Source organism: Entelurus aequoreus, linkage group LG01 (genome assembly GCF_033978785.1).
Source record: "Entelurus aequoreus isolate RoL-2023_Sb linkage group LG01, RoL_Eaeq_v1.1, whole genome shotgun sequence".
NCBI classification, from domain to species: Eukaryota; Metazoa; Chordata; class Actinopteri; order Syngnathiformes; family Syngnathidae; genus Entelurus; species Entelurus aequoreus.
Window position 1 is genome coordinate 35,788,913 of NC_084731.1, and position 25,604 is coordinate 35,814,516.

At 38.6% G+C, this 25,604-nt stretch overlaps 1 protein-coding gene and 1 long non-coding RNA gene across 3 annotated transcripts in view; one reads left to right on the forward strand and one right to left on the reverse strand.

Annotated features, from left to right (window-relative positions):
• kcnb1 (potassium voltage-gated channel, Shab-related subfamily, member 1) overlaps positions 1-25,604 on the reverse strand; it is a 166,548-nt gene that overhangs the window by 128,360 nt on the left and 12,584 nt on the right. The window lies entirely within an intron of this gene.
• Positions 1-25,604, forward strand: part of LOC133651237 (uncharacterized) — a 72,917-nt gene that overhangs the window by 24,354 nt on the left and 22,959 nt on the right. The window lies entirely within an intron of this gene.

Here is a 25,604-nt window from a genome sequence, read left to right on the forward strand (position 1 = left end):
CAAAATCCTTTCAATTAGTTTTAATGCCCTGCGAAAACCCTTTAAAAGTGTAGTACATTAAGTGTTAGAATTTAATTGTTACCTGTAAATATGGCTCCCTGATGCTGGCAGTATTGGCACATTGAATCGCTGCCAACAATCACTTCGGGTTCATCTTCATGAGGACGAACAACATATGTGTCCGTCCATCCATCCATCCATCCATCCATCCATCCATCCATCTATTTATTTTCTACCGCTTGTCCCTTTCGTAGTCACAGGGGGTGCTGAGATATTTTGTAATTTGGCTTTTCCTTGTTCTCTTGTTTTCTTTTTCCTCACGCTTTACTGCTCCACTTATATGTCTACTATAAATAATTTGGATAATTCCAATCATGTTAAATTGGAGCTCACCGTCTCTGTTTAGATGTGACTGGATGGTTGATGACCCCCCTATAGCTTAGACTTAGACAAACTTTATTGATCCACAAGGGAAATTGTTCCACACAGTAGCTCAGTTACAAAGGATGGAAAGGGTAAAGATGGAAAGGATAATGCAGGTATAAAGTAGACTAAAAATGTACAATAGTAGCAATATAAAATATGACATATATGTAATATTTACATATTATATATACAGTATATAATATATACTGATATATTATATCATTATATTATATTTTTCTATATATATTTATATTTATATTATTATCATATTTATATAATATAATATAATATTATATATATATATATATATATATATATATATATATATATATATATATATATATATATATATATATATACACTACCGTTCAAAAGTTTGGGGTCACATTGAAATGTCCTTATTTTTGAAGGAAAAGCACTGTACTTTTCAATGAAGATAACTTTAAACTAGTCTTAACTTTAAAGAAATACACTCTATACATTGCTAATGTGGTAAATGGCTATTCTAGCTGCAAATGTCTGGTTTTTGGTGCAATATCTACATAGGTGTATAGAGGCCCATTTCCAGCAACTATTACTCCAGTGTTCTAATGGTACAATGTGTTTGCTCATTGGCTCAGAAGGCTAATTGATGATTAGAAAACCCTTGTGCAATCATGTTCACACATCTGAAAACAGTATAGCTCGTTACAGAAGCTACAAAACTGACCTTCCTTTGAGCAGATTGAGTTTCTGGAGCATCACATTTGTGGGGTCAATTAAACGCTCAAAATGGCCAGAAAAAGAGAACTTTCATCTGAAACTCGACAGTCTATTCTTGTTCTTAGAAATGAAGGCTATTCCACAAAATTGTTTGGGTGACCCCAAACTTTTGAACGGTAGTGTATATATATATATATATATATACATATATATATATATATATATATATATATATATATATATATATATATATATATATATATATATATATATATATATATATATATATATATATATATATATACATACATATATATATTTTATATTTATTTTATTTATGTATCCGCCCCTCGGTACTGTTGTGTATCGGTATCGATTCCCAGCTATCGGGAATGGGTACCAAAGCGGTTCAAATGCGAAAAAGGTACCATCTCTACTGCTAACATTGTATTGGCAACATGCTCACAAACAGAATACAACCCAGTTTATGAAGGATTGCACAATCAGGCCCCTTTATATCTCACCTGACCGCACACGATATACACGAATCCTTAATCTGCTAATCACATGATTGGATACACTGAAAATGTAAACAAATAGAGGTCTATCTCCCAATAGTAAAAAAAAAAAAAATTCAGACGGTGATATGAATCATCCCCAAAATCAAACCACTTGTTTGTTATAATTTTTCTGATAACTTTTTGAGTTATCTTTAGCTATCTTTATTCCGCACTCTATCTAGCTGTATGATCACTCGCCATACAGCAATAGATGATATCTGTCTATTACCTGACCGCCTCTATGTTAGCTACCTATCTTTGTTTATAATGTATATTTTCTGCTGGATCTACTCTCTATTTTATGTTGCCATTTTTTTTTTGCTGCAGTTGTTACATACACTGTAATATTATACATGGTAATTGGGATTTGTTATATATGGTGTATATTATATAAAAATATAATATAAAAATATAATATATACAGTATATATTATATACTGTATATATAATATTTAGATATGACATATGGCATATTTTATATTGCTACTACGGTACATTTTTAGTCTACTTAATACCTGCATTATCCTTTCCATCCTTACCCTTTCCATCCTTTGAAACTGAGCTACTGTGTGGAACAATTTCCCTTGTGGATCAATAAAGTTTGTCTAAGTCTAAGGAATGAAAGAAACGGAGTCTTCTCTGTTATCCATTCTCTTTGTCACTGTGGGTGGAGGCAGGGCCACTAGCATACACACACAGAAGTTGAAGCTCGTAACATAGATGTAAAGTAACGTGGTAGAAATGATCCGGATCAGCCCCAAAATGTAATCACATGTGCTTTATCCTATTTCTGACATTTCTTGGAAGTTTCATAAAAATATACCCATAACCTTGTGTTATTTTGCTAACTATCTAACTGGCCGACCAACTGACTAGCCCATCAACAGACAGACAGAAGGTGTGCACAGTGTAAATGTACAGTAGGTGTGTTGTTGACAAGACGATAATGAAAGAGGTCAAAGGTTTAAGGCCCGCCCTGGTTTTGCAGCCAAAGCTTGAGCACTTGGTTTCTCTGTTTGATGCTAGGATGGAGGCGGTAGTTTTTATGGCTACTATAAAAGCAGCGAGTGAGGTTAGAGGAACCATTGTTGGTAATGAGCACGGCAACAATGTTTCACCTCTTTGCACTACACACACACACACACGCACACACACACACTCACAATGCATGTGCTCAATGCAGGAAAATACCGCATTAGTAATCCCCCCTTAATTCCCTTTCAAGCACACATTTGTCTGCTATAGTCGGATGACATGACTTTGCTGTAGTGAAAAAAAAAAAAATCTTCCTGTCACTGCAATATCTTTCGCTCTCCTAACATGAACAAAAAACATTTGGCAAAGAGGTTTAAATAATTAATAAGGCTGACAGCAATGTTTGGAGATGAGCAATGTTCTCATCCTCCTTAATAAAATCTGTTTAAATTAGCGTTTACTTGATTCTCGTCAGTAAACCGGGGAGCATGAATCACGCGGCAGCAAAATACACAAGTGCAAAGATCACCATGTTTGTTTGTTCATTTTAAAGCTACAGTATGCTGGTCAACATTCCTTATTATTGCTTTAGAATTCCCAGAGTACATCGATTATTTCTTGACAACGCACAGTAAAATTTTGTGTGTTTTTCCTCAATAAACACTCTACTGGAGTTACCAATATAATCGAATCAAACTCAAATAGCACAGATCAATGTGTAAATAAAATATAAATTGCATAAATACATCTAAAAAAAATGTAATAATAGAAAATATACAAATTATACAAATTAAAACTCAATTATGAAATACTGTAAAGTAGGGTTGTACGGTATACCTGTATTAGTATAGTACCGCGATACTAATGAATCATATTCGGTACTATACCGCCTCTGAAAAGTACCGGTCCGCCGCCTCCGTCGTCACGTCGTGTCATTGCTTGTTTACGAGCAGAGGAGCATGTTTGGTAGTGCACAATCACGGAGTACTTACAAGCAGACACAGTGTGTAGACGGAAAACAGAGAACGGACACATTTTGGCTAAAAAAGTAACAATAAAGGTGAATTTATAACACTGAAACGCCCTCAGGAAGAGATGCTTTAGGACATGGCTAACTAGCTAGAGGCTAAAATCCAGCCCCAGTTGTCAGTGTTGTAGCTACTTCTAAATCACTAATCCTCGCCTCCATGGCGACATATAAAGTACGTTTCTTACAAGTATCATCCCTGCAGGACAAAGAATAGCTAAACATGCTTCACTACACACCGTAGCTCACCGGCGTCACAATGTAAACAAACGCCATAGGTGGATCTATACCTAACATCCACTGTAATGATACCAAGTACAGTAGTATATCTAGTCGATATTACTATGATTACGTCGATATTGGCATCACAACATCTTCTTTCGTTTTTTAAAAATGTATATTATGTTTATAAACTCAGGAAATATGTCCCTGGACACATGAGGACTTTGAATATGACCAATGTATGATCCTGTAACGACTTGGTATCGGATTGATACCCAAATTTGTGGTATCATCAAAAACTAATGTAAAGTCTCAAACAACAGAAGAATAAGGGATTATTACATTTTAACAGAAGTGTAGATAGAACATGTTAAAAGAGAGAGTAAGCATATATTAACAGTAAATGAACAAGTAGATTCATATTTCATTTCTTACCACTTGTTCTTAATCATTTAGACAAAATAATAGAATGGAAAATGACACGATATGTTACTGCATACGTCAGCAGCTGAATTAGGACCCTTTGTTTGCTTACTTACTACTAAAACACAAGTTGTCTTGTATTTTCACTATTTTATTTAAGGACAATCTTGCAATAATAAACATATGTTTAATGTACCCTAAGATAATAATGCAATTTTTTGTGGTCCCCTTTATTTAGAAAAGTACCGAAAAGCATCGAAATAATTTTGGTACCGGTACCAACATTTTGTCAGTACTTCCAAGTACCGATCCATGTAAAATGAAACTATATCAGTACCATTGTAACACGTGACGTCACGTCCGGTTGCAGACTTAAAACACTTTGCGGGCAACCAGGCATAGAGTGGGCTGTCTTGTCTCTAAGTCATGTTGTAATTTTGCATGCCAACAAAGCAAGCATGCCTGATAGAAAACATTCAAAAGTAAGGCTCCACTTTTCAAAATGCACTAGCTTGATGCTAACCAATTAGCATTAGTGGCTTTACATTGCCAATTCAACACCTCAAAATGTGTTAATGAAAGTTACAACTAAGATGCACGTTACAATCAAACAGCAAGAATGTAATAAGTACACTTTACTCAACAAAAGGTAAGACTGGCACGCTCTACTTAAAGGGGACCTATTATGCAAAAACAACTTTTGTAATCTATTAGTACCTGTTTTTGTGTATTTGGGATCTGTATAAGTATCGAACATTTGAAATCAAACCACGGAGGCATGGCGGAGATATTTATAAAACAATCTTACCTTCTATCATACTTCCCCCAAACGAGACATTTGTAAATTTCACAACTTGTGACGTTTTTCCAACATATGACCTCAGCGGATATCTCCACACATGATAGAGATTGCGCGAGTCCGACATTGTCGTGAATAAGTTCCTTATTTTTCGCTGTCCTCTTGTTGTGGCGCAGACTGGCTGGTACATGCACTTGCATCCTGTGCTGTTGCCATTGTTAATACAAAGTAGAGTATAGTTCTAACTAGGGTTGTCCTGATACCAATATTTTGGTACCGGTACTAAAATGTATTTTGATACTTTTTGATATCGGTACTTTTCTAAATAAAGAGGACAACAAAAAAACGGCACTATTGGCTTTATTTGAACAAAAAAATATTATGATGCAAATATAACATATGTTTCTGACTGCAATCAAGTAACAATTGTGGTGTTAAATAATAGGGGTGTCAAAAAATAAAATCGATTTTCAGATTAATCGTAATTCTTTTTTCTGACAATTCTTACTCAATTAAAAAAAATCGATTTAAAAAAAATATGTACATATATTATTTATATTTTTTTAATGATTTATCTTAATGTTTTTTCTTTCAATCTGTCCTCAGGCAAAACCTATTGTTGATGAAGATGCCCATATCTTCTGTACCAATTTACTTTAGAAAATATACATTTTAGATACATCTCTTGTTGCCTTATTTGTATTTGACTTTATTAAATGTGTGGGTAAAAAAGTATCAAACAAAACCAGTTTTCTTTTAAGTCATTTTGAAATTGATAAGAGCTGTTCATCTACAGTATTTATGGAAGAATGTAACATTGACTAGGTGGCAGATATATATTTGCAAGGCCATTTTCAAGAAGGATATTTAAAGAGAAACTACATCTTGTGAGACGATGTCGGTAGCTCAGCTGTTCTGGCGAGGAAATGGGGAAATGCCCGCCATTTCCACTCGAATCAGCCGACGACGAGGGGTACCACTGGTTTATTCGGCATCGAATGGGTGCTACAAATTGTGAGTTGAAATATTTTATTTTTTAACGTTTAATATGTTTTTTGCAATTTTAATTTAGACAGTACCACATAATATATATTTTAATTGCTGATGCGAGTCAATTGATTTTTAAATGCGCTAGAAAATAACCCGTTTTGTACACTGATGATGTGTTTCATTCATTTTTTTCATTTATTTATTTATTTCAGGCAATGACATAAAAAAGTACAAAGTTGACAACACATAATAATATAAATTAATATAGTGCAAAAGGTAATGTATAGTATGTAATGCATGATTGTCCAGTTTTGCCTGAAAGGGAGTGGGAAGAAGATAATTTATTTAATCCCATCCCCAGTTCTCCATTCAGTGATTATTCACATGAGTTTCACTCTTACTTTGTTCAAGGATTATAATACAGATGTTGTATCATAGTGGCATTACCACAGGTAACAATAATTATTACACTGTAACAATAATTTGTATCAACAATGTAGGAATAATGAATATACCAATAATGGTAATAGACAACATAGCAATAATGGTAAGGAAACATTGAGCACATGTTAATTAACACTTTGAGACAGAGTACAGTAGCAGGTGAAATTAAAGACCCTCATCTCTATATTTGAACCAGACCCCATGTTTGTATAATAGTTTAAATCGATAGTTTGGCATTGCTTGTGTTGTAAGTCCAGTTTGTTCCATAGTTTTACTCCGCATACAGACACACAAAAATGTTTACGGGTGGTTTGAGCTCTCGGCAATAAGAAATATCCAAAGCCTCTCAAGTTATGAGCCTGCACTCGTCTTATAAAAAAACGTTGTAGATTAGGCGGCAATAATGTGTTAAATGCTTTACATAAGATTATTAATGTATTATATTTAACAAGGTCATCAAATTTAAGCAACTTTGATTGCATAAACAGATCAAGAGTATGTTCTAAATAACCAACGTTGTGAATGATCCGCACTGCTCTTTTCTGTAATATGATCAGAGGATGAATTGTGTTGTGGTAAGTATTCCCCCATACTTCAACACAGTATGTAAGGTATGGGAGTACCAAGGTGCAGTATAGAGTACGGAGTGCATTTTCATTGAGGTATAGTTTTGCTTTGTTTATAATTGAGAGGCTTAAATGTGTTCCTGTATAGTATTTATCCAGCAATGGTCATGTGGTGACATCACTTATGGTATTTTGAGAGGTAATCATTGAAGTCGGACATCACTGAAGGCCTAGATGGGAAACGCACGGCCCGCCACTGGATTCGCTTGGAGGTGCAAATTGTGGGTGTACTCAGTTGCGACTTATGTTTTTAAAAGTAGCAAAGTAGATTACAAGGTGTACATTTTACTGGATTGTGAATACAATTACACACTTGAAAAAAAATACTCTTATAAGTAAAAACAAATACCCCCCAAAACGACTTAATTACAGCAACATGAGTATTTGTAATCCGTTACTTCCACCTCTGCTAATAGGTTCCTTTTGAATTTAAAGAGGTGTCAAAGTACATTTCAGGACCTTCAACATAAATGTTGGTGTGTTCCTCGCCTCAAGTGAAGCCATCTCAGCTACCAACCTAACACCACTCCACCCGAGCCCCAACAGTGGAAACAACACTTTAGCTTCTGCTCTATTTCCCTTCCGTCTGAAAGTTGATGAGCCCCCGAAAGAGGACGCAGCATTTACTGTTCTTCTACTTCATCATCCATCTGTCAGGAGAGCTTGATGGATCTCAGCTCGCCTCGTGTCTCCGATTGCGCCGCAGACGGATTTATGAGCCACAGTCTCTCCCCGCCACCTTTCTGTGTCATTTTAAGTGTGATTTGAGTGTGGCGTAATTGGAATTTGTCGCCTCCTGTCCAATGCACAAAGCCGTCTGTACTACGGATGCAGAGACGGCAGGCACAGTAAAGGTAAAAACGTATTTGATGAGAGCAAGTGCAGCTAGGAAACGGTATGCAGCTAGAAAGTACACAAAAAGGTCTACATTTGTGCAGGGAAGCAACAAACAAATGATCCAGCCCTGTTCAGAGGATCAAAGTATCCTGATCAGGGACAGGTGAGGGAGCCAGCACTCAGGCCACAGATGAATTGGCAGGGAACGAGAACACACAGGAATATATATATATATATATATATATATATATATATATATATATATATATATATATATATATATATATATATATATATATATATATATATATATATATATATATATATATATATATATATATATATATATATATATATAGTTGAGGTTTCTGTGGTTTATCCGTTATACAGTTCTCAATATAGAGCGGAAAAACACAGAGGCTATATCATCCCTACAAGCCTGTTTTGCAGGTTTCCCTGCTCGTCAAATCAAGGGAAACTTGCAAAACAGGCTTATACAGTATGTATGTATATATATTAGGGTCAAATGCCGCTGAGATAGGCTCCAGCACCCCCGCGACCCCGAAAGGCACAAGCGGTAGAAAATGGATGGATGGATGTACGGTGTACGGTATACCGGTACTGGTATAGTATCGTGGTACTAATGAATCAAAAACTGTTCAATACTCTGTTTGAAAAGTACCAGTTCCCGGGCATGAGAGTGCGTCGTCACATCATGACATTGCTGGTTTACGAGCAGAAGAGCATGTTCGCCAGCGCACAATCAACAAGTACTTACAAGCAAACACAATGCGTAGACAGAAAAGGGAGAAGGGACGCATTTTGGCTTAAAAACTAAGGATAAAGGTGAAGTTATAACACTGAAACGCTCTCAGGAAGAGGTGCTTTAAGACATGGCTAGCTAGCTAGTGGCGAACGTTCATCCGCAGTCCGCAGTGTTTTAGCTACTTCTAAATCACTAATTGGTGACAAATAAAGTGAATTTCTTACAAGTATGATCCCTGCAGGACGAGGAATAGCTAAAAATGCTTCACTACACACCGCAGGAGGATACGATAACTAACCGCTAACAGCTAGCTAGCACCCCTGAATGTAAACAACTGCGATGGGTGGATCCACATCTAACATCCACTGTAATGATATCAATTACAATAGTGTATCTAGTCGATACTACTATGATTACGTCAATATTTTTTATCGTCACAAAATCTTTTTTCCTTTTTTTAAAATGTATATTATGTTTATAAACTCAGGAAATATGTCCCTGGACACATGAGGACTTTGAATATGACCAATGTATGATCCTGTAACTACTTGGTATCGGATCGATACCTAAATTTGTGGTATCATCCAAAACTAATGTAAAGTATCAAACAACAGAAGAATAAGTGATTATTACATTTTAACAGAAGTGTATATAGAACATGTTGGAATGGAAAATAACTACATATTAACAGTAAATGAACAAGTTGATTAATAATAAATTTTTACAGCTTGTCCCTCATAATTTTGACAAAATAGAATGAGAAATGACACAATAACCTTTGTTTGCTTACTTACTAATAAAAAACAAGTAGTCTAGTATGTTCACTATTTTATTTAAAGCCAAAATTGTTCTTCGATTGGAATAAGAAACATATGTTTAATGTACCGTAAGATTTTTTGTTAAAATAAAGCCAACAATGCCCTTTTTTTGTGGTGCCCCTTATTTAGAAAAGTACCGAAAAGTATCGAAATAAATGTTGGTACCGGTACTAAAATATTGGTATCGGGACAACCCTCACATATACAGTGTAACGGGAATGAGGCATGACGATGCGGATTGTTCCTTTGACGATGACAGCAGGAACTCCGAAGACAGCCTGCAGATAGGAGATGATTTATTGTCCAATAAATCAGGCAGGAACAAATAAACAACACAAGGAGAGTGTGTGCCTAGCACAAGGAAAGCTAACGGAATAGTTAATACGGAAACACATAAGGCAAAGCTTAGCTCAAGGAACGAACATAACAGTTGCGTAAAGCAAACAAAAGCACCATACTGAGTGACTGGAAAAGACAGGACTAAATAGCTCTCTGATTAGCGCTCGGAAACAGATGAGCGTCCCGAACACTAATCAGAGACAGGTGAAAACAATAAATAACCATGGCAACCTAGGAGACACAAAACAGGGGTGCTGAAACAGAACTACGCCAACAAGAGACATAAAACGTAAGCAAACTATGATCCGGGCAACGGATCATAACAATATATACATATTAGGGCTGTCAAAACGATTCAAATATTTTATCGCCCTTAATCACATTTTGTTCATAGTTAACTCAAAATGAATTGCAGTTAATTGCAGGTATAATTTTTCGTTATTAAGACAGGTTTTCAATTAGTTTGCTTTAAAGGCCTACTGAAACCCACTACTACCGACCACGCAGTCTGATAGTCTATACATCAATGATGAAATCTTAACATTGCAACACATGCCAATACAGCCGGGTTAGATTAGTAAAGTGCAATTTTAAATTTCCCGCGAAATATCCTGCTGAAAACGTCTCGGTATGATGACGTTTGCGCGTGACGTCACGGATTGTAGCGGACATTTTGGGACACCATTGTGGCCAGCTATTAAGTCGTCGGTTTTCATCGCAAAATTCCACAGTATTCTGGACATCTGTGTTGGTGAATCTTTTGCAATTTGTTTAATGAACAATGGAGATAGCAAAGAAGAAAGCTGTAGGTGGGAAGCGGTGTATTAGCGGCCGGCTTCAGCAACACAAACACGTAGCGGCTACGTTGTAGCTGGTGTTTTATTGTTTACATTCCCGAACGATGACAGTCAAGCTTTACCATTGGCCTGTGGAGAACTGGGACAACAGAGACTCTTACCAGGAGGACTTTGAGTTGGATATGCATGCTTGTGGAGATGGGACAACAGAGACTCTTACCAGGAGGACTTTGAGTTGGATACGCGCTACCGTGAGTACGCAGCTGCGACTTCCAAACATTTGATCGCTTACCCGTACGTGCGTGCCGCTATGTGCATGTCACGTACGTAACTTTGGGGAAATATATGTGCTGTATGAACTTTGGGGAGGTGAACGGTACTTTGGGCTGTGGGATTGAGTGTGTTGTGCGGGTTTTTGATTTGTATTGGCGGGTTATATGGACGGGAGGAGGGAGGTGTTTGTTGTGTGGGATTAATTTGTGGCATATTAAATATAAGCCTGGTTGTGTTGTGGCTAATAGAGTATATATATGTCTTGTGTTTATTTACTGTTTTAGTCATTCCCAGCTGAATATCAGGTCCCACCTGCCTCTCACAGCATCTTCCCTATCTGAATCGCTTCCACTGCCCTCTAATCCTTCACTCTCACTTTCCTCATCCACGAATCTTACATCCTCGCCCAAATTAATGGGGAAATTGTCGCTTTCTCGGTCCGAATCGCTCTCGCTGCTGGTGGCCATGATTGTAAACAATGTGCAGATGTGAGGAGCTCCACAACCTGTGACGTTACGCTACTTCCGGTACAGGCAAGGCTTTTTTATCAGCGACCAAAAGTTGCGAACTTTATCGTCGATGTTCTCTACTAAATCCTTTCAGCAAAAATATGGCAATATTGCGAAATGATCAAGTATGACACATAGAATGGATCTGCTATCCCCGTTTAAATAAGACAATCTCATTTCAGTAGGCCTTTAATGAAATGGATTATGCTTTTTAAACAAGCTCAACACAAAAAGTTTCACGCATTAACGACACAAAATGTGGATTGTTTGTTCGTGCATGCTTTTATCGTCAAACATGTTCGGTGATATTTTTCTACCTGAAAAAAATGTTTCTGATATTCTGTACTTTACATGTTGTTCAAGTTAAAGGCATTCATATCTCTGCATGACAATGTTTCAACCTTCTCTACCTACTTATTAATAAAATGTAATATTCAGCCTGTTAAACATTCTCTAATTGCAGACTATCAATCAGAACAGGTTATAAAATAATTCCTTCATATTGCCGATGCCATTACAATACATTTAATTTCAATCTGCCAGAAAACATTTATTTTGGTAGAATTATCGCAGAATATCAGAATAGCATCATCTTATTGTAAGACAATGTTTTCATTGTTTTGTTGGTTAGATCGGATGTGAAGCGTAGCACTATTATTGTGAAGCCGCCAACCGGACGTGTGTGATTGGTACGAGAAAAGACTTGATATTTTTTGCCGAAAATCTCCCAAAAAAGTGACTTTAGACTTCCTCTCGACCATCATTGTTTCTGCTGAGCTTTTATTCCATATTGCTAAAGCAGTTTGAGTAACAATCTACATTTATGTTATAAATGCACTTAACTGTAATCCAAACACGGGCGTAAAGCGCCTCCATTCTACAAGCAACAATTTGCGCTAGCAGCGTTCACTCCAATGATGTCGTCAGACCACAGAATACTTTTCTACTTTGTATCAGTCCATCTTAGATGAGCTCAGGCCCAGCGAAGCCGACGGCGTTTCTGGGTGTTGTTGATAAACGGTTTTCGCCTTGCATAGGAGAGTTTTAACTTGCACTTACAGATGTAGTGACCAACTGTAGTTACTGACAGTGGTTTTCTGAGCCCATGTGGTGATATCCTTTACACACTGATGTCGCTGGTTGATGCAGTACAGCCTGAGGGATCGAAGGTCACAGGCTTAGCTGCTTACGTGCAGTGATTTCTCCAGATTCTCTGAACCCTTTGATGATATTAAGGACCGTAGATGGTGAAATCCCTAAATTCCTTGCAATAGCTGGTTGAGAAAGGTTTTTCTTAAACTGTTCAACAATTTGCTCACGCATTTGTTGACAAAGTGGCGACCCTCGCCCCATCCTTGTTTGTGAATGACTGAATATTTCATGGAATCTACTTTTATACCCAATTATGGCACCCACCTGTTCCCAATTTGCCTGTTCACCTGTGGGATGTTCCAAATAAGTGTTTGATGAGCATCACTCAACTTTATCAGTATTTATTGCCACCTTTCCCAACTTTTTTGTCACGTGTTGCTGGCATCAAATTCTAAAGTTAATGATTATTTGCACAAGAAAAAAAGTTTATCAGTTTGAACACCAAATATGTTGTCTTTGTAGCATATTCAACTGAATATGGGTTGAAAATGATTTGCAAATCATTGTATTCCGTTTATATTTACATCTAACACAATTTCCCAACTCATATGGAAATGGGGTTTGTACAAAGCTGATGAATGACAACCTCCATAAACAAATTTCTAGCTCACAAATCAAATCAAATCAAAGCAACACGTTATGATGATTTTATGATGCTATGCTATCTTTTACTCCCAGCATGAAAGAAACCTAATCTTATTTTTTGTGATTTTAAACGCAGCGCGGGGCCTCCTGGAGAATAATTGATGTGACATTTCCCTGACATTTAGTCGCAGGTTTACAGGAGGAAGCGGCTAGCACGGAGGGAGAAGGAACAACCCCGTGAAAAGATCTCTTTGTAACATTTCCGCATCTCTTGATCACTATTAAACACGGATGCTCTCTTTTGTTGCTAGGTAACCATTTGTTTTGTGTTGATGGGCTGACCTGTGTTATCAGAGTGGTGCTGATGAGGCATCATTGTGGTTTCTGCTGAATAAGAGCAGATAAATTAGATATGTTGCACAATCACTTTTAGACTATCTTCGCTATAAGATGCAGGTGTGATACAGAACGTAATTGCCTTACAATATAGTAATTCATCTACTCGATGCAATAGTGCTAAGGAGAAGCCAGAGCATGAAAATCCTCTGCTTTGATTAAAGTGGTGAAAGTGGTCCCTGGTTAAATATATCACTTTCTGTTATTTGGAAAAGGGCGGAGAAAAAAAATCTCTGCTTTTGCTACCGGGGTTTTGAATAGTTTTGGAGCTTTCCTGACCACTTAATGTGATCACAGCTACACAAGAGATTGCTGACATCTTGGATCTTAACTTTGTCCGGAGTTAGGCACTAATTTGCTAAAACACACAAATTTGAAGGGCAGCTATACGCCGGCTGCTTAGCAACGTTGTGACGTTGGAGTCTGCGCGTCTCCCTCGTCGAAAAAGACCTCAATGGCGGAGTGGCCGGATGATGGTTACATAGAACTCCATTCCACGCAGAAATGCAATGAGTTTGCATTCTTTTATACTGATAAAATTGAAGGCATCAGACGCGCCATCAATATCTCAAGTAAAAAAGTTGGATCACCACCCCATTTAGGCAAAAGTAACAGCAATGATGGCAAGCTTTAATGTCATAGACTCTAAAACTCTAGTGGAAACGGTGACAGCTCTAAAGTCATCCACCTGCTGCCTTGATATTTTACCTACCAACTTCTTTAATAATGTTTTTGACTGCCTATCAACAGACGTATTGCAAATAGTTAATAATTCTATTCAATCGGGCAATTTCCCGAAGGCTTTTAAAGTCATTAAACCTCTTCTAAAAAAGCAGAGCCTAGATGCCTCTGTTATCAACAACTACAGACCAATTTCAAATCTACCATTCATAAGTAAAATAATTGAGAAAGTTGACCTCCAACAACTAAATCACTTCTTGGCTTTTACTGGCTGCCACAACAACTTCCAGTCAGGACTTCGACCTCTTCATAGCACAGAGAAGGCCCTTCTTAAAGTTATAAATGACATCCGTCTAAACACAGACTCTGGCAAAACTTCAGTATTAATGCTATTGGACCTCAGTGCTGCATTTGACACTGTCGACCACTCAATACTTTTGGACAGGTTGGAAAACTGGGTGGGGATCTCAGGCACAGTTTTAAGCTGGTTCAAGTCATATCTACAAGATAGGAACTATTTTGTTTCCATTGGTGACTTTGTATCAGAACCAACCAACGTAACGTGTGGAGTCCACCAAGGTTCAATCTTGGGGCTGACTTTATTTAATATCTATATGCTCCCACTAGGACAAATCATGCAAAATAATAACATTGACCATCATTGCTATGCCCATGACACCCAAATCTATGTAGCGCTATCACCAAATGACTGTCGCCCCATAGATCTTCTGTGCCAGTGCATTGAGCAAGTCAAACACTGGATGTGCCAAAATTTCCTACAACTAAATGAAGATAAAACTGAGATAATTGTTTTTGGTGCTAAAAAAGAAAGGTTTAAAGTCGTCCAACACCTTCAATCACTGTCCCTGAAAACTTCAAATAAAGCCAGAAATCTTGGGGTTATTTTAGATTCTGATTTACATTTCGACAGTCACATCAAATCAGTAACAAAATCGGCCTACTATCACCTCAAAAATGTAACAAGACTTAGAGGGCTCATGTCAGCTCAAGACTTAGAAAAACTTGTACATGCCTTAATTACCAGTAGGCTAGACTATTGTAATGGTCTCCTTGCAGGTCTTCCCAAAAAAACTGTCAGGCAGCTACAGCTTGTTCAGAACGCTGCTGCTAGAGTTCTAACAAAGACCAAAAAATGTGAGCACATTACACCAATTCTTAAATCCTTACATTGGCTCCCTGTACATCAGAGAATTGATTTCAAAATCCTCCTGCTCACATATAAATCACTACATGGTCTAGGGCCGAAGTATATTACTGATATGCTCCCACTATATAAGCCCTCTAGATCACTAAGATCTTCTGAGACCAATCTGTTAGCGGTTCCCAGAGTAAACTCAAATCAAGGGAGAGCATCATTCAGTCACTACGCAACAAATAGCTGGAATAAACTTCCTGAAGATGTCAGACTCTCCCCAACTCTGACTACTTTTAAAACTAGACTGAAGACTTTTATGTTCACCTTAGCTTTCAGCTAAATCTTTTAATCTTTTAACTTTTAACGTCCGCACTGTTTTTATTTTTATTGTCTGCATTTTAATTTGGCTTTTATTTTCTTTCATTTCACTTTGTTGTCTGTGAAGCACTTTGAGTCTGCCTTGTGTATGAAAAGCGCTATACAAATAAAGTTGCCTTGCCTTGCCTTGCCTAGAATCTCCACAACGGTCACAAAGGCGGAAGAAGGCTGCAGCAAAGATGGGCCCCCAATTGTCTTGGTCTCCATGCCATTGGACCCTGGCCTTCTCTTTGCCAAGGACAGTGTGGTGGCTGTCTGTGCACCAGTCTCCCCACTTTAAAAGATTTCACGCACAGGCGTTCTCCTGAAGGCAATCCCACCAACAGGAGGACAATCATACTCACTTCGAGTGATCGCCGACGACGACTTAGCAACGATGCAACAAGTTTTTGCAAACAGAAAATGATGGAAGGAATAATGTGAGAATGATGACGCAAAACAACAGAATAATCATGAAAAACGTATGTTGGATAACAACTAAACAATGATGCAAAAAATTGGCAATTAACTACGTAATCAGATATGGCAAATTTACAACCAAATATAGAAAGTTTAGAATGCCAGAATAACAGTTTGACAAGGGAGCTTTGTGACGAAATGAAAAATCTCAAAGATGAAGTGAAGAATCTTAAAAAGGAACTAACAGGCAAAGAAGGTCCTGCAACAAGACAACAACGGTCTGAAGAATATCAAAGAGGAGACGGATACACAACAGATAGATATTTTCATTGCAGGGCTGTGCATCACTCCCAGATCCGGCACTAAAACAGTTGGCAACAGAGGAGAACCAGATGAAATGGATGCTGCTTCTAAAAGCAACAAGCGGTCAACGTTCTACATTCAAAGAACGTTGATGTCAATATCAATACCATTGACGCGTGCATTCCACGGAATGGAAGAAACAAAAACGCCACACCATTCATCATCATAAAGCTCGCCAGTAGGAAATCCAAAATCGTACGGCTGAAACAGAGAAAGTAGCTTCACTAAATGAGCACTTCACTAAACACAATACTGACATCGCCAAAAAAGCATGTGACTTGAGAAAGCAGCCAACTGCAAAATCTACAGCAACCTAAATGGAGGTCCAGAAGCAAGAGTTCTTGTTGTCAAAGACATCAAGCATCTGGACAAATATTAAAGTTCACACCGCTTCTACAACGACAACAAGGATAATAGAGTCTAACGGAAAACAAACATCAACGTTCGATATCAACACTACAACGTTCCAAAGCACCATTGAAAAAAAATATCTGTATTTAAGAGCACATTTATTATGGACACTCGTAAAGAAACACAAAATTGTTCAACAGGAAAATATGGAACTGAAAACCTTCTGCAACATAGACCATACAATCCTGGAATTTAAGAATGATGTAGATCAAGATACCATTTTTTTCTCCCAAATCAGGAATAATTGATTTTATTATTCAGACAAAAAATATAATAGCAACATTAAATCCAACAACAAACTTGTATGCAAACTACAACAACATGAAGCAATTCTTTTTGGAACAATGTATCGCTATCTGAGAAACATGGATCAATGCTAAAAAAAAGGAATTCATTTTGATCTGTAAGGATATTAAATAAAGTACATCAACACAACTACTAAGAACGGAGGAGGAAAGGAAATACATCCCAATTTGATGTTCCTCACGTACTGTACATGACAAATTGTGTGAATCCTAGGCCTCAGCTGACTGTAACAGAATTTATATAGAAATGATAAAAACTGATTATTGAAGATATTTCAGAACCTTTAACGTATATCAACAACCTATTGTTTCAAACAGGTAAATTCCCAAACAAAATGCAAATCCATCCATCCATCCAACCATTTTCTACCGCTTGTCCCTTTTGGGGTCGCGGGGGGTGCTGGAGCCTATCTCAGCTGCACATGGGCGGACGGCGGGGTACACCCTGGACAAGTCGCCACCTCATCGCGGGGCCAACACAGATAGACGTACAACATTCTTGCTTACTTGCTTATGGTAGTCCATCGTATCCGATGATGACTTCCACTTCTTCTATTGGTGAGTTTTGAGGTGACTAAAAAGTCCAATACGAGAGCCACATGGTCTATTGCAATGGGGGCATATGAAGTCAGTGTTTGTTGTGGTCTTGGCTGCAGGGCCCATCTTCCTCCTCTGGCGTTTCCCTTCCCTCGCTGCGCTTCTCTCCTCTTCAAAATGTTGAAGGCCTGCATGGCAGAGTTGCCTCCAGAGAGGGCGATCTGAGGCAGAGCTTTCCAGCTGTGTGTGCTGTATTCCACACCTCTTGAGAGTTATTTTCAGTTGGTCCTTATATCTCCGCTTTTGGCCTCCTGCAGATCTCTGGCCATGATGAAGTTGACCATATAGCAGTTGTCGGGGAAGTCTATCAACTGGCATTCTGATGGTGTGGCCGGCCCATCGCAGTTGGTACTGGAGAAAAGTGGCCTCCATGCTCTTGGTACCAGATTTACTCAGTACTTCCGTGTGTGGCACACGATCACGCCATGTCAGCCCAAGGATCCGCTGGAGACACTTGATGTGAAAGTTCTCCAGCTGTTGGATGTGGCGGCGATACAGGGTCCAAGCTTCACAGCCATATAATAGTGTGGAGACACAGATGGCTTGGTAGACTGCCACCTTGGTACGTATGCTGAGGTCTTTGTTCACATACACCCTCTTACGCAGTCTACCAAAGTGGGCTGAGGCAGACCTCATTCGATTTTGAACATCATTGTCCATGCTGCAGTTTTCAGAGAGGATGCTCCCAAGATATTTGAAGTCTGGGACTATTGCTAGGGGCTTGTCATCGATGTTAAAGACAGGTGATGGTGGTCGAGTTGGCGGAGGGGAGTTCCACTGGCACAGTACTTCCGTCTTTACAGTGTTCACAGTGAGACCCAGTCTACTATAGGCCTTCACAGCAGCTGTTAGCGTCGCCTGCAGAGCCTCTGATGTATGTGCCACGAAGGCACAATCATCAGCATACTGTAATTCCACAATGTTCACAGTTTTGACCTTGGTAGCCGCCTGCAGCCTTCTGATGTTAAATAAGCTTCCATCCAACCTGTAATCCACCAGCACACCACTGCTTCCCTCAACTTCTTTGTGCAGTAGCCAGGTGACACTCATGAGGAAGATGTTGAATAGTACAGGTGCAAGTACACAACCCTGTCTGACACCTGTGGATACCTTGAAAGGCCTAGACTCATGTCCTCCTGTTGTTACCTGAGCCATCATCCCCTCATGGAAACTTTGCAGGATGTTTACAAACTTCCGCGGGCAACCAACACTGGGAAGGACCGCCCAGAGCAAGTCTCTGTTGACCGTATCAAAGGCCTTTGATAGGTCCACAAACGCCATGTATAGATCTTGATGTTGCTCCCGACACTTCTCTTGTAGCTGGCGTGTTGTGAAAATCATGTCCACAGTGCTGCGATTTTTCCTGAAGCCACATTGAGACTCAGGCAACAGGTGTTCTGTTATGCTCTGTATGAGTCTTGACAGCATCACTTTGGCAAGAACCTTGCCGGCAGCAGACAGGAGGGACATTCCTTTACTATTGCCACAGACAGACTTCTCACCCTTCCCTTTATATATGGTTACAACATTTGCATCCCGCCATTGTTGGGGGACTGCTCCGCGCTTCCATATATCAGCAATATGGTGGAAAATTGCTCTGGTACAGAGATAGCCTCCCTGCTTAAGGATCTCTGCAGGTAAATTCCCAAACAAAATGCAAATCCATCCATCCAACCATTTTCTACCGCTTGTCCCTTTTGGGGTCGCGGGGGGTGCTGGAGCCTATCTCAGCTGCACATGGGCGGAAGGCGGGGTACACCCTGGACAAGTCGCCACCTCATCACGGGGCCAACACAGATAGACAGACAACATTCACACTCACATTCACACACTAGGGCCAATTTAGTGTTGGGGCCAATCAACCTATCTTCAGGTGCATGTCTTTGGAGGTGGGAGGAAACCGGAGTACCCGGAGGGATCCCACGCAGTCACGGAGAGAACATGCAAACTCCACACAGAAAGATCCCGAGCCCGGGATTGAACTCAGGACTACTCAGGACCTTCGTATTGTGAGGCACATGCACTAACCCCTGTTCCACCGTGCTACCCAAAATGAATATACCGAAATTTGCACCAATTTATAAGACCGGAGACTAACACCAGTTTACAGACTACAGAACTGCTTCCTTACTTCCACAATTTTCAACAATTATTGAAAAACAATTTAACAACAGATTGGACGAATTCATAAACAAAAATAGAACACTTGCAGACAACCAATACGAATACAGTACTAGCTAACATTTCAACATAGATGGCATTTTCCAAAATAACAGAGGAGATTACCAATGCAGTTGATGGTAAACAGTGTGCAGCTGCAGGGTTTATGGATCTAACAAAAGGATTTGACACAACTAATCAAAATATTTTAATTAACAAATTAGAATGCTATGGCATCGGAGGGTTGGTCTTAAACTGGGTAACAAAAAGCTACTTGGCCAACAGGAAGCAATACGTGAAGCTAGGTGAACACATGTCTACAGCGCTAAAAATATCTTGCGGTGTACCTCAGCGATCAATACTGGGACCAAAATTGTTCAATCACTATATAAACAACATTTGTAAAGTTACAGAGGACTTAAAGTTAGTATTTATTTGCAGATGACAGGACTGTGTTTTTTCAGGAGGTAACACAGAAGCTAATACAAATAACAGAAGAAATAAACATGAATTAAATTATTTCAAATTTGACAAAAACAGTTTATCTTTGAATCGATCTTCCAGTTGTTTAAATGAAGTAGATCTTAAAATGAACTATAGATCTCATAAAAAATATAAATATAATAAATGTGTTTTAGACCATAAATCACTTAGTATTTTCTACTGCTTGCTAATAGTACCATATCTGAGTTACTGTGTAGATGGGGAATGAACTACAAAACTACGCTTCATTCACTATTTGTTAACCGTGTTACAAAAAGGGGTCGGTTAGAATAATACATACTCCCATGCATCCTGAAAATACAGGATTGAAAATAGACAGGTCTTTTTTTCTTTCTCTTTTTCCTCCTTTCTTTCTTTTTTCATGACATGGCGATGATGATGATACCATTTCTTTCTGAATGCACCGACTTATCAGCAGGCGTCTTATTGATGGGCGACTACAATGTTTTGCCGCTCTGCTAATCATCATGGAGTCAGTGGTCCCCTTCCAGATCCTTTTGTGACGAGGACAGAGCTTTCTTGGCTGGAATTCAATCAACATTGATTTTGACATCAAGTTTGATTGTTTGAAGGCGAGGAAGAACACTGAAACCTCATCAATAGGTTGCTCAAAAGCAACAGCGGGCAGCGTTTTGAATGTTTGATGATGAAAGACAAGCTGTGGGTCAGCAGTTAAACATACTATATGGATTTTAACGCTTGTGGTATAATGTCCAAATGTATGTTTTTAGTAGCTTTTGTACTGCTAATGAGGCAACTGTCACCGAGCATCTTTACATTTAATAACATTGACCAAAATGTAAGCTTTATGCTGACTCAAGCAGAAAATGCCATGGCCCGACTTGTATACTACTCAGTGGCGGGCCGTGCGTTTCCCACCTAGGCCTTCAGTGCTGTCCTACTTCAGTAAATACCCCTCAAAATACCATCATTTATGTCGCCACATGACCACGGCTGGAGAAATGCTATACAGAGACACACTTGTGTACGACTGGGCATTGACAGTGTACAAAACAGGCTATATTTCGGCACATTTAAACATCAATGAACCCGCATCAGCATTTAAAATATACCTTACGTCAGTGGTCCCCAACCTTTTTGTAGCTGGGGAACGCTTGAAAATTTGTCCACACATTTTTTATTTTTTTCCCCATAAAGAAATACATTCATGTGTGCTTACGGACTGTATCCTTGCAGACTGTATTGATCTATATTGATATATAATGTATATATTGTGTTTTTTATGTTGATTTAATTAAAATAAAATAAAAAAAATAATAATATTATTTTTGCGCGGACCGGTACCGGGCCGCGGCCCGGTGGTTGGGGACCACTGCCTTACGTGGTACCGTCAAAATGAAAATAGTTGTAAAGAACATATTAATAGTGGAAAAATAAATAAATAAAATATGTGAACTTTTTCTTTGTGAGTTAAAAAAGTGAGAACCGATGATTTCTCTGTTGGCCGGGTTTGGCCCCTTCCTGCTTTTCGCAAATTACAACTTGTGATTGGATTCTCACCTGGGAGTGACAAGTGAGTATCCTGTCAGAATAATTGTATCTAAGTTATCACAAAAGTTTGTGTTTCAATGAGTTCCCGGCGAGAAGACAAAAGCTGTCTTTGATCTTACCAATCAAAAGGCTTGTAAAACTCCACTGTGTAGGATGGGAAGCGACATGAAGGTGTCGGTTTCTTTGATGTATTGTAATCCACAGGAAGATTTTATCTTGACCCGAGATCTACAAAGCGGAGAGGAAGCAGGACCTGACTGCCCTCCAGGAACCTTTTCTTTGAACTGTCTTGTGACCAAAGGCAGCGGCTGTTTACGACCCCTTCCTTTAGAAACAGCTGTTGCCATGTGATCAGGGAAAGTCCAAATGAAAGAGGAGGCGTACAATCTTTAGTCAGAGCCAGTGAAGTGCAGTCAAGGGAGGCAGGTGAGGCGGGGCCTCACGTGCCATCATGGAAAGAAAAAAAATGTTAAAAGAAAAAAAAAATTAAATTGTTATATGTATCCAGTGATTATACTATAAAGTTATTTTCCATTTAACTTCACCAGTTTTAGATGATTTTTATTCAAAATCGCTGAATTTTCACATTTGCCGTTCAAATACTGAGAAGAGACTTGCGGTGAGTCACCAGCCAGTTGAGCCTCACCATGGATTGCGCAATGCTAAATGCTGGCCTGCTGTGCAGTGAGACCGTATTGCTATATGAATTATATTATACATTTCCATAGTTTAGTTAGCTGAGGTATATAATGTACAGTGTATTTTGTCAACAACTGTATGTGTGTAACATATTTCTTGTGCTGAGCAATCATAAAACGGCTGCACAGACGCACTGGCTGAGGCTCGCAGTAATCCCGCCTCCTGGTGGTAGAGGGCGCTAGTGGTCCCAGGAATAATTTTTGCGACTACTCGCCTGCAGAATAAGTGACAACAAGAAGCAACAGTTAGCGATAGTTTATTTTTTCCTCTCGCCTGGACTTTTAACATGGAGGATTACATACACTACCGTTCAAAAGTTTGGGGTCACATTGAAATGTCCTTATTTTTTAAGGAAAAGCACTGTACTTTTCAATGAAGATAACTTTAAACTAGTCTTAACTTTAAAGAAATACACTCTATACATTGCTAATGTGGTAAATGACTATTCTAGCTGCAAATGTCTGGTTTTTGGTGCAATATCTACATAGGTGTATAGAGGCCCATTTCCAGAAACTATCACTCCAGTGTTCTAATGGTACAATGTGTTTGCTCATTGGCTCAGAAGGCTAATTGATGATTAGAAAACCCTTTTGCAATCATGTTCACACATCTGAAAACAGTTTAGCTCGTTACAGAAGCTACAAAACTGACCTTCCTTTGAGCAGATTGAGTTTCTGGAGCTTCACATTTGTGGGGTCAATTAAACGCTCAAAATGGCCAGAAAAAGAGAACTTTCATCTGAAACTCGACAGTCTATTCTTGTTCTTAGAAATGAAGGCTATTCCACAAAATTGTTTGGGTGACCCCAAACTTTTGAACGGTAGTGTATCTAAAATAAAACAGTTTTCTAAACTGGACTTTCAATCGAAGCAGGAGGTAATAATTAAAGGAAGCTCTCCATCGAGACAGAGAGACTTTTAAAACTGAAGAAAGATAAGGAAGACTTCTATAAACAAGTTATCGATGCTTTTATTTAGAAGGAGCGGCGCATGGACTTCATTTATAAGTAAAGGTAAGACCACAATAACGTTTTTTTTATTAAATGTGCTTTTTTGTGTGCTACAGTTTGTATGTGTAAAGTTAAAGTTAAGTTAAAGTACCAATGATTGTCACACACACTAGGTGTGGTGAAATGTGTCCTCTGCGGTGAAATGTGTCCTCTGCATTTGACCCATCCCCTTGTTCACCCCCTGGGAGGTGAGGGGAGCAGTGGGCAGCAGCGGCGACGTGCCCGGGAATAATTTTTGGTGATTTAACCCCCAATTCCAACCCTTGATGCTGAGTGCCAAGCAGGGAAGAATGCTGGTATGAGCTTTTAAACATAACCCGTTAACTGCTGCCAATCAAATGGTGAATAAGATACTCTTTAGGGTTCATATCTTTGTAAATCTGACTGTAATGAAGTCAGTGCCTCACCAGCCATTAACCTCACCGCAGAGCGTGGTGGGACACTGTACAAGGGTACAGGTCTACAGGTCTACGCGTTTCTCCTCAATTGAGCTCAATTGAATTCTGTCACTGTTTAATTCCTTGCTTCTTTTTCTGTTTAATAGATGTCATCAGTGTTTGAACCTGACAATCCAATCACAGAAAAGCTCTAGAATCATGCAAGCCAACCGTTATCACTTCAGTAAGTGCTAGGAAAACACAACTTAGAGACACTCTTCTGTTGTTTGGCAATACTTTCAACACCACCGCTTTGCTTATTTCACCAGGAAGGCAAAGCATGGCCTGAACGCCCCTCTTTGTATGGCACCTTGGAGAAATAAAATAAATACAAATGTAGAAATACAGCAAAAAGACATAACATAATGTGAAAAGGCTGAAATGTTGAAGCTAATAATGAATTAAAAAATTTGCATCCATCCATTTTCTACCGCTTGTCTTTTTCGGAGTCGCGGGAGTGCTGCAGCCTATCCCAGCTGTGCTCAGGCGGAAGGCGGGGTACACCCTGGACAATTTGTATTTAGAAAAATGTTTTATCCTTTTTATTAACCTTCTTCATCGCAAATGAGATGATGATCGCACCACCACCATATTGAAAGAATATTAATAACAGCATTGTTTGCTTTATATACTGGGAGGTTATAGAACACTGCTGTTCTTTTTTGAATGTACAATGTACCTCTTGGCAGCTGATATTAATATTTTACATTCTGTTTTTGCTCACTGATATGAAATACTTTGAAACACTTTTCAAAAAAGTAGTCAATTTAAAATGACAAGAGAGCAGTTGTTTTATTTTTATTATTGTATCGATTAAGTATCGAGAATCAATGGAAATTCCCTGGTATTGTTATTGACTACTGATATTGTGGTATCGTGACAACCCTACTGTATACTGTAAATACTGTATATATAAAACACTAATCCAATACTACAATAACAAGTTTTTATTTACGGCTCTGTAGGCCTTCTTTGCTCAAACAGACTACCGTATTTTTCGGAGTATAAGTCGCTCCGGAGTATAAGTCGCACCGGCCGAAATGCATAATAAAGAAGGAAACAAATATATAAGTCGCACAGGACTATAAGTCGCATTTTATGGGGAAATTTATTTGATAAATCCCAACACCAAGAATAGACATTTGAAAGGCAATTTAAAATGAATAAAGAATAGTGAACAACAGGCTGAATAAGTGTACGTTATATGAGGCATAAATAACCAACTGAGAACGTGCCTGGTATGTTAACGTAACATATAAGGGTAAGAGTCATTCAAATAACTATAACATATAGAACATGCTATACGTTTACCAAACAATCTGTCACT